This window comes from Thermobia domestica, chromosome 8 (assembly GCF_964235325.1).
Source record: "Thermobia domestica chromosome 8, izTheDome1.hap1.1, whole genome shotgun sequence".
Taxonomy (NCBI): Eukaryota; Metazoa; Arthropoda; class Insecta; order Zygentoma; family Lepismatidae; genus Thermobia; species Thermobia domestica.
This window is the reverse complement of record NC_137461.1, coordinates 164893409-164906940: the sequence shown is the minus strand read 5'-3', so window position 1 is coordinate 164906940 and position 13532 is coordinate 164893409. Positions and strand designations below refer to the sequence as shown.

The window sequence follows — 13532 nt, the reverse complement described above, 5'->3', positions numbered from 1 at the left end:
ACCGTAAAATTAGCCACACAGCTTTTCAGTAGAACAGCTGCAACAGGTATGAAGTTTTACGGAGATTTGGAGTGTCCGGCTTCAAAAGCAGCGAGGAAACAGAATTATTCACGCAAGACATAAATCAAGTGTTTGATACATTATATTCCAAACGTTTAATAGAAGGTCTTCGGAAAGGTGACAAACTTCACAATGCATTGATACGTTTCTTCGAAATTCTTCAATGTTTAGACATCTCTGCATCCAAACAAACTTTAGAATCCTTTCGAATGACAGTTAAAAGAACTATTGAATTGTGTCAATTGGTTTGGCCCTCAGGCTACGAATATGTTTTAATACCTAATTTAATCAAGATATTGCTGAAAGACATTTTGGTCTTATATATGGTTTAAGTAGTGATGATCAACCGACATCAATTGATTTCTTTCACCTTCACCTGCTTCAGTCCACATACGTACTCGTGAAAGAAGCACTTTCTTTAAAAACAAATTGTGAAGATTCCGTTGATGCATCCTTTACGCATCAGATAAGATTTATGGCTCAAATGGAGATAAACAAAAGCAAGGACATAAAGGAAGGCATTCAAGTTCAAATAAAGAAATCAAATACACTAACTGACGTTGAACCGTATTTAGATCCTTTTAATTTATCCGCTAGTGATCAGAGCACAACCGTAAGAGGGAATAATTAATTTATTATTTGTGTGGCTACTTGCTTCACAGTGCAAGTAAACAACTTGTTGCGTGTAAAGATTGCTTGGCATTCTTGTAAAGTGACTCTGAATCTCCAAGCGGTACAAATGCCGTCCATATTCTTACTCTGTTAAGAGATTTTTGGGACAACAATTACACTGATCTGCAAATTTTCAACTTTTTTCTGTTGTTTTGAAATAAAATGGTGTATCCGAATAGATTTTTTCTGTAGATTACGAAAATGACCTTCAAAGTTGTGTATCACGTCAGGTTTTTTCACAAATCATGAAAATGTCAAAATTGAAAAAAAAAAAAAAAAAAAACTTATATTTTAACCTGTAGACGCCTGTCAGGGAATTCATATCTTGACGTTGTCATCCCTGGTGCCTCTCCTAATCGTTGCAGAGACATGAAGGACCCCGTATTGGAAAGCTAATAGAACAAGTAATGCAACAAGCTATGTTTGGTGCATCTGAGCTCCCATTCGTAGAAGAAGAAGAAGAAATTCGAAATATTTGTAAAACATGTCATTTTTTGAATTTCCGGCCACGCTGGCAACACTGTTAGTTATTCTACGTTGGTAAAAAAATTAATACGAGTTTATTACATAGTCATATCAACCATATAGAAAAACCAAAGCCGTAGCTACAATAGGAAGCGAGGAAAAAATCAAAGTGCAACCACTGTTTATAAAATTTAGTGGTTCCTAAACATTCGCGTTGTTACCCCTGGCGACTCCTAATTGTCACAGAGACATGATCGACACCTTGTTGGAAAGGTAATAGAATAGGGAATCCAACGAAATATGTTCGGTAACCCTGGCTCCCGTTCGTAGAAGAAAAGGAAGAAGAAAGTCGAAAAAGTTGTAAAATATGTTAATTTTTTTGAATTTCCGGCCACGCTGGCAACACTGTTAGTAATCCTACGCTGGTAAAAAAAAAAAAAAAAAAAAAGATTTGGTTTGTGACCTTAATTTACCTAAAGACGCAACAGAATTGTTAGGATCGCGACTTTATGAAAACAATTTATTGGGTTCGAATACGAGATTCTCCTGGTACAAACACCGAGAGGCAAAATTAGTTCCGCTTTTTGCAGAGGAAAATGGTTTGGTATATTGTCGAGACATTCCGGCAGTCATGAAATTCTACAACATCAATTGCAATTCAGGAGAATGGAGGCTGTTCATAAAGTCCAGCAAATCCAGCTTAAAAGGTGTTTTATTACACAACACTAACGTCCATCCGTCCATTCCAATAGCACATTCAGTGACTATGAAAGAAACATACGAAAGCCTTCAATTTCTGCTGGAAAAGGTGCAGTACAAGCATTATGAGTGGTGTGTGTGGGGGGATTTCAAAGTCATTGGAATATTGCTAGGCCAAGCAGGCTACACAAAATATCCTTGCTTTTTGTGTGAGTGGGACTCCAGAGCAAGAACTGAACATTGGGTTTGAAAGCAGTGGCCATTCAGAAGTACTTTTATAACTGGCAAAAAGAAGATTGTTTCATTTCCATTGGTTGATCCCTCTAAAATACTGTTGCCACCGTTACATAGAAAACTAGGTTTAATGAAACAATTCGTGACAGCTTTAAGCAGAGATAGTAAATGCTTTCAGTCCCTTGCCAGTAAATTTCCATCTATCACGTCAGAAAAAATCAAAGCTGGAATTTTCACAGGCCCACAAATCCGAAAATTGATGCCGGACAAAACATTTGAGGAAAGTATGAGTGAGATAGAATTACAAGCATGAACTGCGTTCAGAAATGTGGTACAAAACTTTTTGGAGAACAACAACGCTACAAATTACAGCGTTTTAATCGACGAGATGTTGGAATCTTTTAAACTGCTTGGCTGCAACATGAGCGTCAAAGTTCACTTTCTTCATGATCATCTCAATTACTTTCCTGACAATCTTGGTGATTTTACGGGACATGGCGAGCGTTTCCATCAGGACATTAAAGTGATGGAAAAGAGATACCAAGGAATGTGGACTATCCATATGATGGCCGACTATTGCTGGATGTTAAAAAGAGACTGTACGGAAGAACACCAACGAAAGCATAAAAAGAGGAAGTTTCAAGGGAAGCCCGGTGACGAATGTTAGGTATGTATGTTTTAAACTATGCATTTATGTTTATCTTCCTTTTTTCTTACCGTTCTTCTATGACTATTAGACTATGGGTGCTAAGCATACCTCGTTGCATTCCCTGTTTCATGAGCTTTCCAACCAGGATGTCATTCATATCTCTGAGACATTTAGGAGTGGGGGAGACGCCAGGATTGCCAATGTGAATGAATACAAACCAAATTATAAATTTTATACAGATGATTGCACTTCGTTTTGTTTTTCCCTTCCTATTCTAGCTACGGCTTTCATTTTCTACATGGTTGGTATTACTATGTAAGGCACTTGTATTAATTTTTTTGATCAGCCTGGGATTACTAACAGTGTTGTCAGCGGGCCGGTTTTTTTTTTTTTTCAAATATTTCGAATTTCTTCTTCTTCTACAAATGGGAGCTCATGGGTATCAAACAAATCTCGTTTGATTTCCTGCTCTATTACCTTTTCAGCAAGGTGTCGATCATGTCTCTGTGACAATTAGGAGGCACCAGGGATAACAACGTGAATGTTTACGAACCAAAAAATTTTATAAACGGTGGTTGCACTTTGATTATTTTCCTCGCTTCCTATTGTAGCTACGGCTTTCATTTTTCTATATGGTTGATATGACTATGTAAGGAACTCGTATTAATTTTTTTTACCAACGTAGAGTAACTAACAGTGTTGCCAGCGTGGCCGGAAATTCAAAAAATGACATTTTTTTTACAAATATTTCGAATTTCTTCTTCTTCTTCTACGAATGGGAGCTCAGATGCACCAAACATAGCTTGTTGCATTACTTGTTCTATTAGCTTTCCAATACGGGGTCCTTCATGTCTCTGCAACGATTAGGAGAGGCACCAGGGATGACACCGTCAAGATATGAATTCCCTGACAGGCGTCTACAGGTTAAAATATGTTTTTTTTTTTTTTTTTTTTTTTTTTTTTTGTTTGTTTAATTTTGACATTTCCGTGATTTGTGAAAAAACCTGACGTGATAAACAATTTGGAAGGTCATTTTCGTAATCTGCAGAAAAAATCGATTCCGATACACCTCTTCACTTGAAAACAACAAAACCTTGCATATCAGTGTTATTATTATCTCAAATATCCTTCTATAGCATTTTATGATGTAATAATACATGTCTACAAGGTGTTGGAACAGAAACTACGAACAGAAGATGCACTTTGGGGTGGCATATTTTCCGATTGTGTAGAAATGTACGAAATACCGAGGTTCCGAAATTTGTGTTGTTCAAAGGATCACCCGTTCATGTACTTAACAAAGTTAGTATTCCACTACATTAAGTGTCGTTTCACTTTTCGAGCGAAAGAAATTTCAAGGAAAAGAAGATCTGCATCAGTTGCAAAATCGGCGGGAAAATTGACAAAACTTTCTTCCACCTAGGGTAAGTAGAATTTCTTAAAATATTTGACTTCATAAAATTAAATTAAATTTTTCTTTTTCTACACACTGAGCTTCAGTTTGTTATTTTGAAAAGTGTAAATCAATTATTATGGTTACTGTTTGCTTTTCTGCATCTAGTGTGTGTGCATGTAGGCAAAAATATTTACTTGTTTTTCGTGGGCTAAGCAATGCATTTTCTGGCATCTCGTCAGTTTCTCTTTCACCAAACAGCACTAACACCACTAAGCGGCAAAAACGTTGTACTTCCCCAGCTCCACCATTTATAAATCAAAGCGCCCTACCTGAGTTAATCTAAACAGCGATTTTGGTTGTAAATGGGATCTCTCTTTTATACTTATATTTACCAGCATATACAATGGAATTTTTATTTATCTACTAGCAGAATCTCTGACTTTCCCCAGTTATGCCTTTATGCTAATAAGAAGAATGACTAACGAAAGTGATGGAATGAAAATGTGGAGAAAACGAAAGAACAAGAGAAAATTCACAGAAATTTTGGCGAACATCCGAAGACGAATTTAATGGAATTCGCAGGAAATAAGTGCTATTGGACAAAGGCTGAGCTCAGGTTTCCAGCTCATCATGTTGGTGCACTAACCACCACGCTGCCCAGTCCAGTCCCTGACCTGGTAATACATGTCCACTTTTAAGGTTGATGCTCAGCCACATGCACCATATAAAGTGCATCACATTTCCTGTTATACCCTGGAAACGCCTTGTTTTTTCACAAGCTGTCCCGAGCTTTTTGAAACTAAATGTCTCGATATTTAAAAGAAACACAGTGTTTACTTAGAAAATTATGTGATAAAGCGGAAAACTACTTAGAAATTTATTCCACTAGACAGCACTGCTAGTGTCTAATGTCTATCTTGTACTTGTCATGTAGTGATTCATATAGATTTCTCCTCGGGGACTTCCACACAGAGGAGGTAGAAAGTAGTACTGTGAAAATACTGGTAATCTATATTGAGCACAACTGTGGGTACGGTCCCAGGAGATTCCCTATCTCCCAGGGTTACACCCTGAAATCATATCGAAAGCTATCGATTTGAAACCGGAAGTAGTGATTTTCTGTTTAACTTCTTACTGCATTTATCGAATTGTTTTGTTAGTTTTGTTCCAATAAATCTGAGTTCTGACCTGTACCAAATTACAAAAAAGTAGTTTAATAATTAAAAAAAAAAAAAAAAAAAAAAAAAGTATCATATCCAACCATATTCAACATCATCAACATATCCAAAGTTAGCCAAGATCACAGCATCATAAAATGTTTATTACTGGCTACTATTCACAACAGTGTTCATTGCCAACTGTTATCTTTACAATATGATGGTCGCAAACTATGGTAAGGAGTGAAATTAACTGCATGTGTAACACTGACATGGTTTTTTGCATTATTACACAAATATAATTCATGAACACACTTTGTGTCATATTATTTTCTCTCAATATTGGAAAGAAAAGCTGTCCACAACTATATTTCTGTACTACATACATTCTTCCTAATTATCTTCTTAAACTTCTTCCTCATCTGTAAGTAGTGTATGTTTAATGTTTTCACAGTTGCCATCATAACAAGAACCATACATTGTATTGCAATCAAGGCCATATTTCTTACAACTACATAAAGTGTGATACATCCACCTGAACTGGTGCAATAAATTACTTTCATAAGGATGTGACGGGCAGGTTTATTATCCATCATTACTGATATCGGTCTGCCCCCTTTATTAATTCAGTCTCAGTCAGTAGGGTCCATGTCTTAACTACGGCTCATCATGCCATACTCTGAAAGTAAGTTCATAACTAGTATTTTGTAGTTGATGTTGTTGGTGGAAGTCGCTTTTGTCTTATAAATGAATTAGCATCTGCTACTTTTCTTTGCAAAGGTAGGTACGCTGCAATGATTCCAATGTGTCAAGACTCTTTCCAATTGAATACAGCCACCATTGTCTCACACCCGGTAGTTTCCACCGTTTTGGGATCTGTGTTTGGAGAACAGAAAATCTGTGAATACTCATGCAAAAGAACATTTCTGTTAATCTTTTCGAAAACTCAATTCTTCCAATAAGCTAAATCACGTGAAGGCATGGGCAAATAACAAGCTTGTATATACATTACTCCCAAACAAAATTTTTAAGGCTGTGATGTTGTAAACATGTGTTTTCTCTTTATCTGATGGAAGACACAGACTTTTCTTTTCCATAATACAGAAGCAATATTAGTAGATCTGCATCTTCTCTAATGAGGGTGGTCGGTTTAATGAGTGGTAGCGATTGAAGCATTTACAATGGCAACAAATGCATATCTCTCTGCTTGTCTTACGTGACATTCCCTCGATCTCAGGCGTACTGTTATCATTTTTTCACTAATTGTTTATTGCTTCTGTAGGTTTGATTTAATTTGATTTAGAGTTTAACGTCTCTTTCAGCAGCGATACTATATGAGACGTGGACTACAGCTTAACGTGAAATCCGAACCACATGCTCTCTCGTCGGGAATGGAACTTGTTTCCCACGCTAAAGGCGTATATGCTAACCACTTAATCACGAAGGGGAGGGGCTCGTTGCTCCGTTGGAGAGGAAGTCTTCCCTTTTCCCAGCATATTTTGTTGCTTCCGTGACACTAACTATATTTGTTGACTTTAGTCGCTCACGATTACTGTCTTTTGGGGTAGGTTTTCCATAGCCATAAAAAACAATAGTTGTTTTGCCATATGGTTTAGCAGTAAAACATGAATAATGATCTGCAGTGGGGCTATAAGTACTTTCCTGAGACCAGTTAAGCCTATGTAGGAGGGAAAACCATCCAAAATATAATAGTATAGGGAAACGGCTGAAAGATGGCATTATTCCTAGAAGTAGCATGTTTCCTTTCGGATTGAACAAATGCAGGTTTGTCTGCCTTTCTAAGTGTCTATTTAGCTTCAAACAATGCAGGTGGGTATCGAGAAAGTTCGTACTTCATCACCTCTTTAAGGCTTAGTTCTCCGATTTGAGACACTACTAAGTAGTGTTGTAAACAGAAAAAAAAAACGTTCGTATTTTTTCAGAAATGTACGTATTTTAAGAAAAAAAAACCATTGCCTCTCGTTTTTTTCTAAATTTCGTTTTTTTTTTCAGATAGTCATTTGTAATGTATCTTATATCATTTAAGTCTGAAGTATTTTTATGTAGGTGTAATTACCATAAAATGCAACATAAATTAAATACTAGATACTCATACGGTACAAATATTTTACAATTTATATGAGTAGCATACCTACTAATAATCCGGGTTTCTGTAGTGTTTCACCAATATCAAACAAGAAATAAAATATAAATGAACATTTTTTTTTTTCGTGAAAGTAGGCCTTTAATAAGTACGAAAATAATATCACGAACAGTATAAAATGCAAATAACTTGTTTAAAGATAAAAACTAATGCTGATTTGCCTACTAATATTTTTCTGAATATCATATATAAATAATTTGTCGACTAGATATATGATATGCATTGCTGGCTCTACCATATGTGCAACACGCGCATTTGCACGGGGCTGCAATATCTGCAATAAGTATTTTATTTAAAATAAATATTTCTTGTTGGAAACATACTTCATGATCATGGTAATTAAATTTACTAAGCTGACCTTCTGTTTGAATACTACATTCATAAATTATGTTTAGGCCGCATTAGTTTAAGAGACATGGTCAGTGCTAAAGCAAATGGTAAAATAAATCCCAGAATAAATTGCTTGATTGTTGTCAAATACAATAACTCAATTCTCGAACACCTGTCCCCTTTGGTTAGTTATCAGAGTTCTAATATGAAAGCTTCTCTTGCCTTTGTCGTAAATAAGATCGTTATCATTGAAGGTGGAAACACTTTCTTATAAAATAATAATAATAATAATAATAATAATAATAATAATAGATGTAGAAGGAAAATCAAGAAATAAAATAAAAAAGCTAGATGCACTATAATTGCAAACTGATATGTTGAGATTGAAATTCGATATTGAATTCTATAAATAGGATTACCATCTTTCAGATGTATTTACTTTATCTTTCACTAACATAATAGATTAATATTTAAAGAAAAAAACAGACACAACAAGGTTGCATTTGTAGTAAGTATTTAAGCCTTTCTGAGTGCGAGTGTAGTTTCCCTCCCCTTCGTTGTTCATGCTAGAGTAGCATATTTAAAATCGTGACTTTTAAGATTTGTCCTTTCTGGAGAAAGAGGGAGGCGGCAAATTTCGTCATTGCACGGGCGACAAATTGCCTAGGGCCGGCCCTGATGAAATGTACACTCATGTCCAAAATGATTGTCGCATATCTATAACTGTCTTTTTGTAATAATATAATTTGATAATGATTTTGCAGGGTACTTTTAATACTGCTACTATGTGTGTAATCGGGAAATGTATATTTGTGGTAAATTTGAAAGGAAAAGAATTATAAACATGAAAATGAGAAAGAGTAAAAGAAAATGTTGCTAAATGGACAAGAAAGTTTTATTTTTGTTTTATTGTGCTTATTTACTGCTGTTTCGACATGAAATTTGCCACATACATGTCTTTGCCGATTATACACATACTAACATTATATGAAATACCAGGCGGATTCGTTATCAAATTATATTCCTACAACAACATATTTATAGACATGCGACAATAATCTTGGACATGAGTGTACATACAAAACATGAATATAGGATGACATAATTTGAAGTAATGCATGGTGTTTCAAAATGAATATTAGGGTTTTGAAACTTTGTAGTATCTATGACAATTAACTTGCAAATATAAGTATTATCAAATGAAAGAGCAACTCAAACAGTTTTGTACGCACGCATGCCATGCATTGTTTCCTCTGTCTGCCGTTAGAAAGAGCAAGTAGCAAAGATGGAGACTAGAGAGCAGAAAGCTTTTTGTGTTTTCAATTTTGCAAAGACTGAATCTGTAGTTACAGTGCAACCGTCTGTGTCAATTGAATGTTTTGTGCCGTATGGAGGAAAGTTTATGGGCCTTTCTCACCTATCGACTCAATGTGTGCCGTGTGACTGTTTATAATTGTATGTAAAATGTAATAAGTACTACGAAGACTTAAATCCCCGATATTCATTTTGAAACACCCTGGATTTTTCAGCAACAGTATTGGAACTAAGATGTAAAAAAGAGAGGAAACTTTGCTTATAAAGTTACTGTTTACAACAACGATATTATTATTAGTCGAGACTATAACTATTACAACAACACGAGTTATTAGTCAAGAAAATGTAATCAAATCTACAATAACCCTTTCGGACCCAGGTGGCCAAAGTGGCACATACGGGTGTGTCACTTTTTTAATCCGCTCCTGTATCGACACTAATTAAGATATCGGGATATTTTTTTGCCAAATATGGTTGGACCATGCTTTTTCATTTTAGTTTATTTTTCTTCTGTGTGTCGAATTTCATTCTAAAATTTCACCCGTCAAAAATTCGAGAATTTTCGAATTTCGAATTTTCTTTATTACTTTTCCCCTGTAGCTTCATTCGTTGTAGAGAAACCTCCTTAAGACTTGTCAGGTAGATACGTCGGATGGATATCTCATTGTTGACATCAATTGGACTGGCCTGCGCGCAGTGTTTCGAACTACGGAAATTAAAATCTCCTTAAATTTGAACAAAAAATTCAAAATTTTTGTTATAAATCCGTACCTATACGTCCGAGTGCAAGTCAACTTACGCCAGTCGAACATTTGTCCTTACTGAAGAAACTCCGGTACATATCGTTACAGTGGGGTAATTAGGGGACGCACGAAAAATTCGGATTTGGGTTCTAACTTGATTTTCCCCTACTTTTCTGTTTATCGAAATATATTTTTGGTAATTAGAAGCTTTATTTCTTAAATATCGCCATGATACTTGTAGGATATATTAGTAATGTACCAGTGTTTATTTTAAGATAGTTTTAGTCTGTCTGGTAACAGTGTTGCCAGCTACGGACAATTTTAATTCCAGATTTTAGGAGAAAATTTTGGGAAAATAACATGTTTTGTCTATTATATTCCTCTTGTTGGCTACATCGGAAAAAACGTACCAGTATCTGAAAGTCTTGTCTTTGCCCTTCACAACGCACTATAGAAAGTTTCAATAGGATAATTAGGGGAAGTACAGTTGAGGTTTACAGTAGACCTTGTTCTCTAAGTGGAAAGACAAATGTGATTTTTTTAGGTAGAATGAAATACTTTTTAATGACCTGCTTACTTTATTAGATATCGTCACAATACTTTTAGGATATATTATAGGGATACTAAAGCTTATTTTAAGATAGTTTGTGTGTGTCTGCTAGCACTGTTGCCAGCCACAGAAAATTTTAATTTCCGATTTTAGGGGGAAATTTTGGAAAAATTCCCTTTTTGTCTCTATTATTTCCCTCTTGTTGGCTACATTCGAACAAACGTACCACTGTCTGAAAGCCTCGTCCTTTGGCTACACAGCGCACGATAAAAAGTTTCGGTAGAATAATTAGGGGAAGTACAGTTAAGGCTTATAATAAACTATGTTCTGTAGAATAATTAGGGGAAGTACATTTAAGGCTTATAATAAACTATGTTCTGTAAATGTTAAAAAATTGTGAATTTCTGAGGTAGAATGAGATTTTTTTAAAAAAAAATCATGCTTACTTTGTTAGATACCGCCATGATACTTGTAGGAAGTATTCTTGGGGTACGAAGGTTTACTTTCAGACAGTTTACGTCTGTTTGATGGCAGTGTTTCCAGCCAAAACAATTAATTCCCAAATTTAGGTGAAAAATTCGGCAAATTTCCCTTTTCCCCTCTATTATTTTCCTCTTGCTCGCTACGTTAGAACAAATGTACCACTACTTGAAAGCCTTCTCTTTAGCCTACAGAACGCACCATAAAAAGTTTCAATAGGATAATTAGAGAAGCTCTAGCCCCGGCATATGTTGATTTTTGCTTCTGAGGCGTAAAAGTGTCAAAATTTCATGTGTATGGAAACAGAGAATTGTTTCTTTCTCTCTTTGAATGGAAGCCAGCGACTTCAGGTTTCCACTGTACCTTGTCAACGCACCAAAGATTGTTTTAGGTGACTTGGACCCATATGGCAACAGTGGTGCTAGATTCGGTTAGTCTTGAAATTCGGTTAGGGATTTTTTTTGTAAATTTTCACCTCTACACTTCCCTCAGTAACTTCCCACCCGCTGGCAACACTGCAATGTAACTTACACCAAAAAATAGCCACATTCCTTTTCTAAAAAACAAGGTCTTAACCATATCAATCGGGTAAATGGTTTTTGAGCAATAAGTCACTAACTGACAATGTAGGAAAACGTCAAAAATGGCCTGGGTCTGAAATGAATAATCACACGATTTTGCTCGTATAGGTACAAGGAAACAAACGATTTGTAAGTTACGAGGGCTTCGACTCAAGTTCTATTGATTATTTCAATAATCTTCAACATAAATCAATAAATAATAGTTTCCAGAAAAAAAAAACACATTTGAAAAAAAACATGAAAAAGAACGATGTTTTTTATTGAAAAAAAAAACTTCACAGAAAAAAAAAACGTTTTTTTTACAACACTACTACTAAGAACCTTTGAAATAAAAGAGCAAGATCTATCGTTCTGTCTTTTGATACCTTCACAGCTTGTGCCGATACGAATAAGACTGCCTACGAATAATGCCGGTGCTTATGTAAGTATAAAAATGTGAACTAGTCTTTTGTTGTACTAACAAGGTCTTTACCAATACTGAAAAGATAATGTACATTTACATCATCATCCGCATTTATTCCAGTAGAATACTATGCAATGGCACCACCTTAAATAATAATGAATAAAGTTCAAGCACACTACCAATTTTAGTCACATTCCCTTTATCCGGAGCTAATCTTGCAACAATTGCCTCTGTGCCGTTCACTAGTAGTATATCGGATATCTCAGAAGTCTTGCATAGCAAAGCTATAACACGAGGATACAAAAGAAGACATCGTAAAGATTGCCCTCTCCTCTATTATTCCCCTATCTCTTGTTAACCCTTATGTAGTTTTTAATCCTCAATAGCCTGACCTAGACTTCCAACATTCTCTGAGTGTTCTTTCCAAGCACAAGATGTTGCAGGATGAAATGTAAATTATTTGAAGGATGCTCCAGCATGGATTCCACATTGATATAAATTGCTTTAAGATACTCATTCGTAACAGGTGGACTGACAGATTTAATGCCATCCTTAATACACTTGGTTGCTGTTTCTATAATTGCTCTATTTTGGCCTTCATCATCATCTTTGGTTTGTTGTTTGAAGTTGTCCCGTAGAATTTTGCTTCTGTTTTCTCGAAATATAATAATGTCCTTTAGTCCTTCATTCTAAGCCACTACCACAGAGTCGCCGTAATGTGTTAATAATTTTGATTTAAGATAACGATAGCCATATACAGTCCACTTAAATTACTATTCTGTAGGTAATTTTTCATTTTAGTACTAAGGTCTGTGATTGTCATTTGCTCTTCTTCATTGTCTTCAAAATATGCACACAGTTTCCGGGGGTGGGGTGTTTCCAGCGATTGCACACATGCAACACATATCAATCTACTCGCCTTGAGAAAAGAAACCGATCGGTACCAAAATTAGTCACTTTCGCTACACGATACTTAATACAGTTTCCGGGTTGGGGTGTTTCCAGTAGTTGCACACATGCAACATATATTTAATCAACACATCTTGACGACGGAAAACGGTCACTTCCGAGCAATCGCTAGAAATACCCCACGCCCGGAAACTGTATTAGATAGCGTGTACCAAAAGTGGTAGACTGGAAGTGACCAATTCCGGTACCGATCGCTTTCCTTCATTAAGACGAGTTGATTGATATATATGATGCGTGTGTGCAATCACTGGAAATACCCAAAACCCAGAAATTGTATGAGGTACCGTATACCGGAAGTAGTTGACCGGAAGTGATCAATTCCGATACTGACCACTTTCCTTCGTCGAGTTGATTGATATATATGTGTTGCATATTTGTAATCGCTGGCAACATCCCACCCCCGCAAAATGCATTATTCCCCTGGATATTTTTAATTTCCAACATTTTGCCTCCAACTATTTTTGTGGCTACATCTTTCTTATTCACAAACTTACAGTTATTTCTGAACTATCCAGTGAACCTTCTGTTATTAGTGTTCAACAATGTCTTGATTACGAGAACTGAAGTATGAACGTAAGGGCTTATTCTGATTTTTGTTAGAAGGAAGGATTTTCAAATATTGAATTGGTCCTACAATATTTAAACCGAGTTCTTACTCTAATCTAT

General features: G+C 35.7%; 1 protein-coding gene across 1 annotated transcript in view; it reads right to left on the bottom strand.

Moving 5' to 3' along the window:
• The window catches only part of Ziz (dedicator of cytokinesis protein Ziz), a 401589-nt gene that overhangs the window by 191597 nt on the left and 196460 nt on the right, over positions 1-13532 (bottom strand). The gene's annotated exons all lie outside the window — the stretch shown is intronic.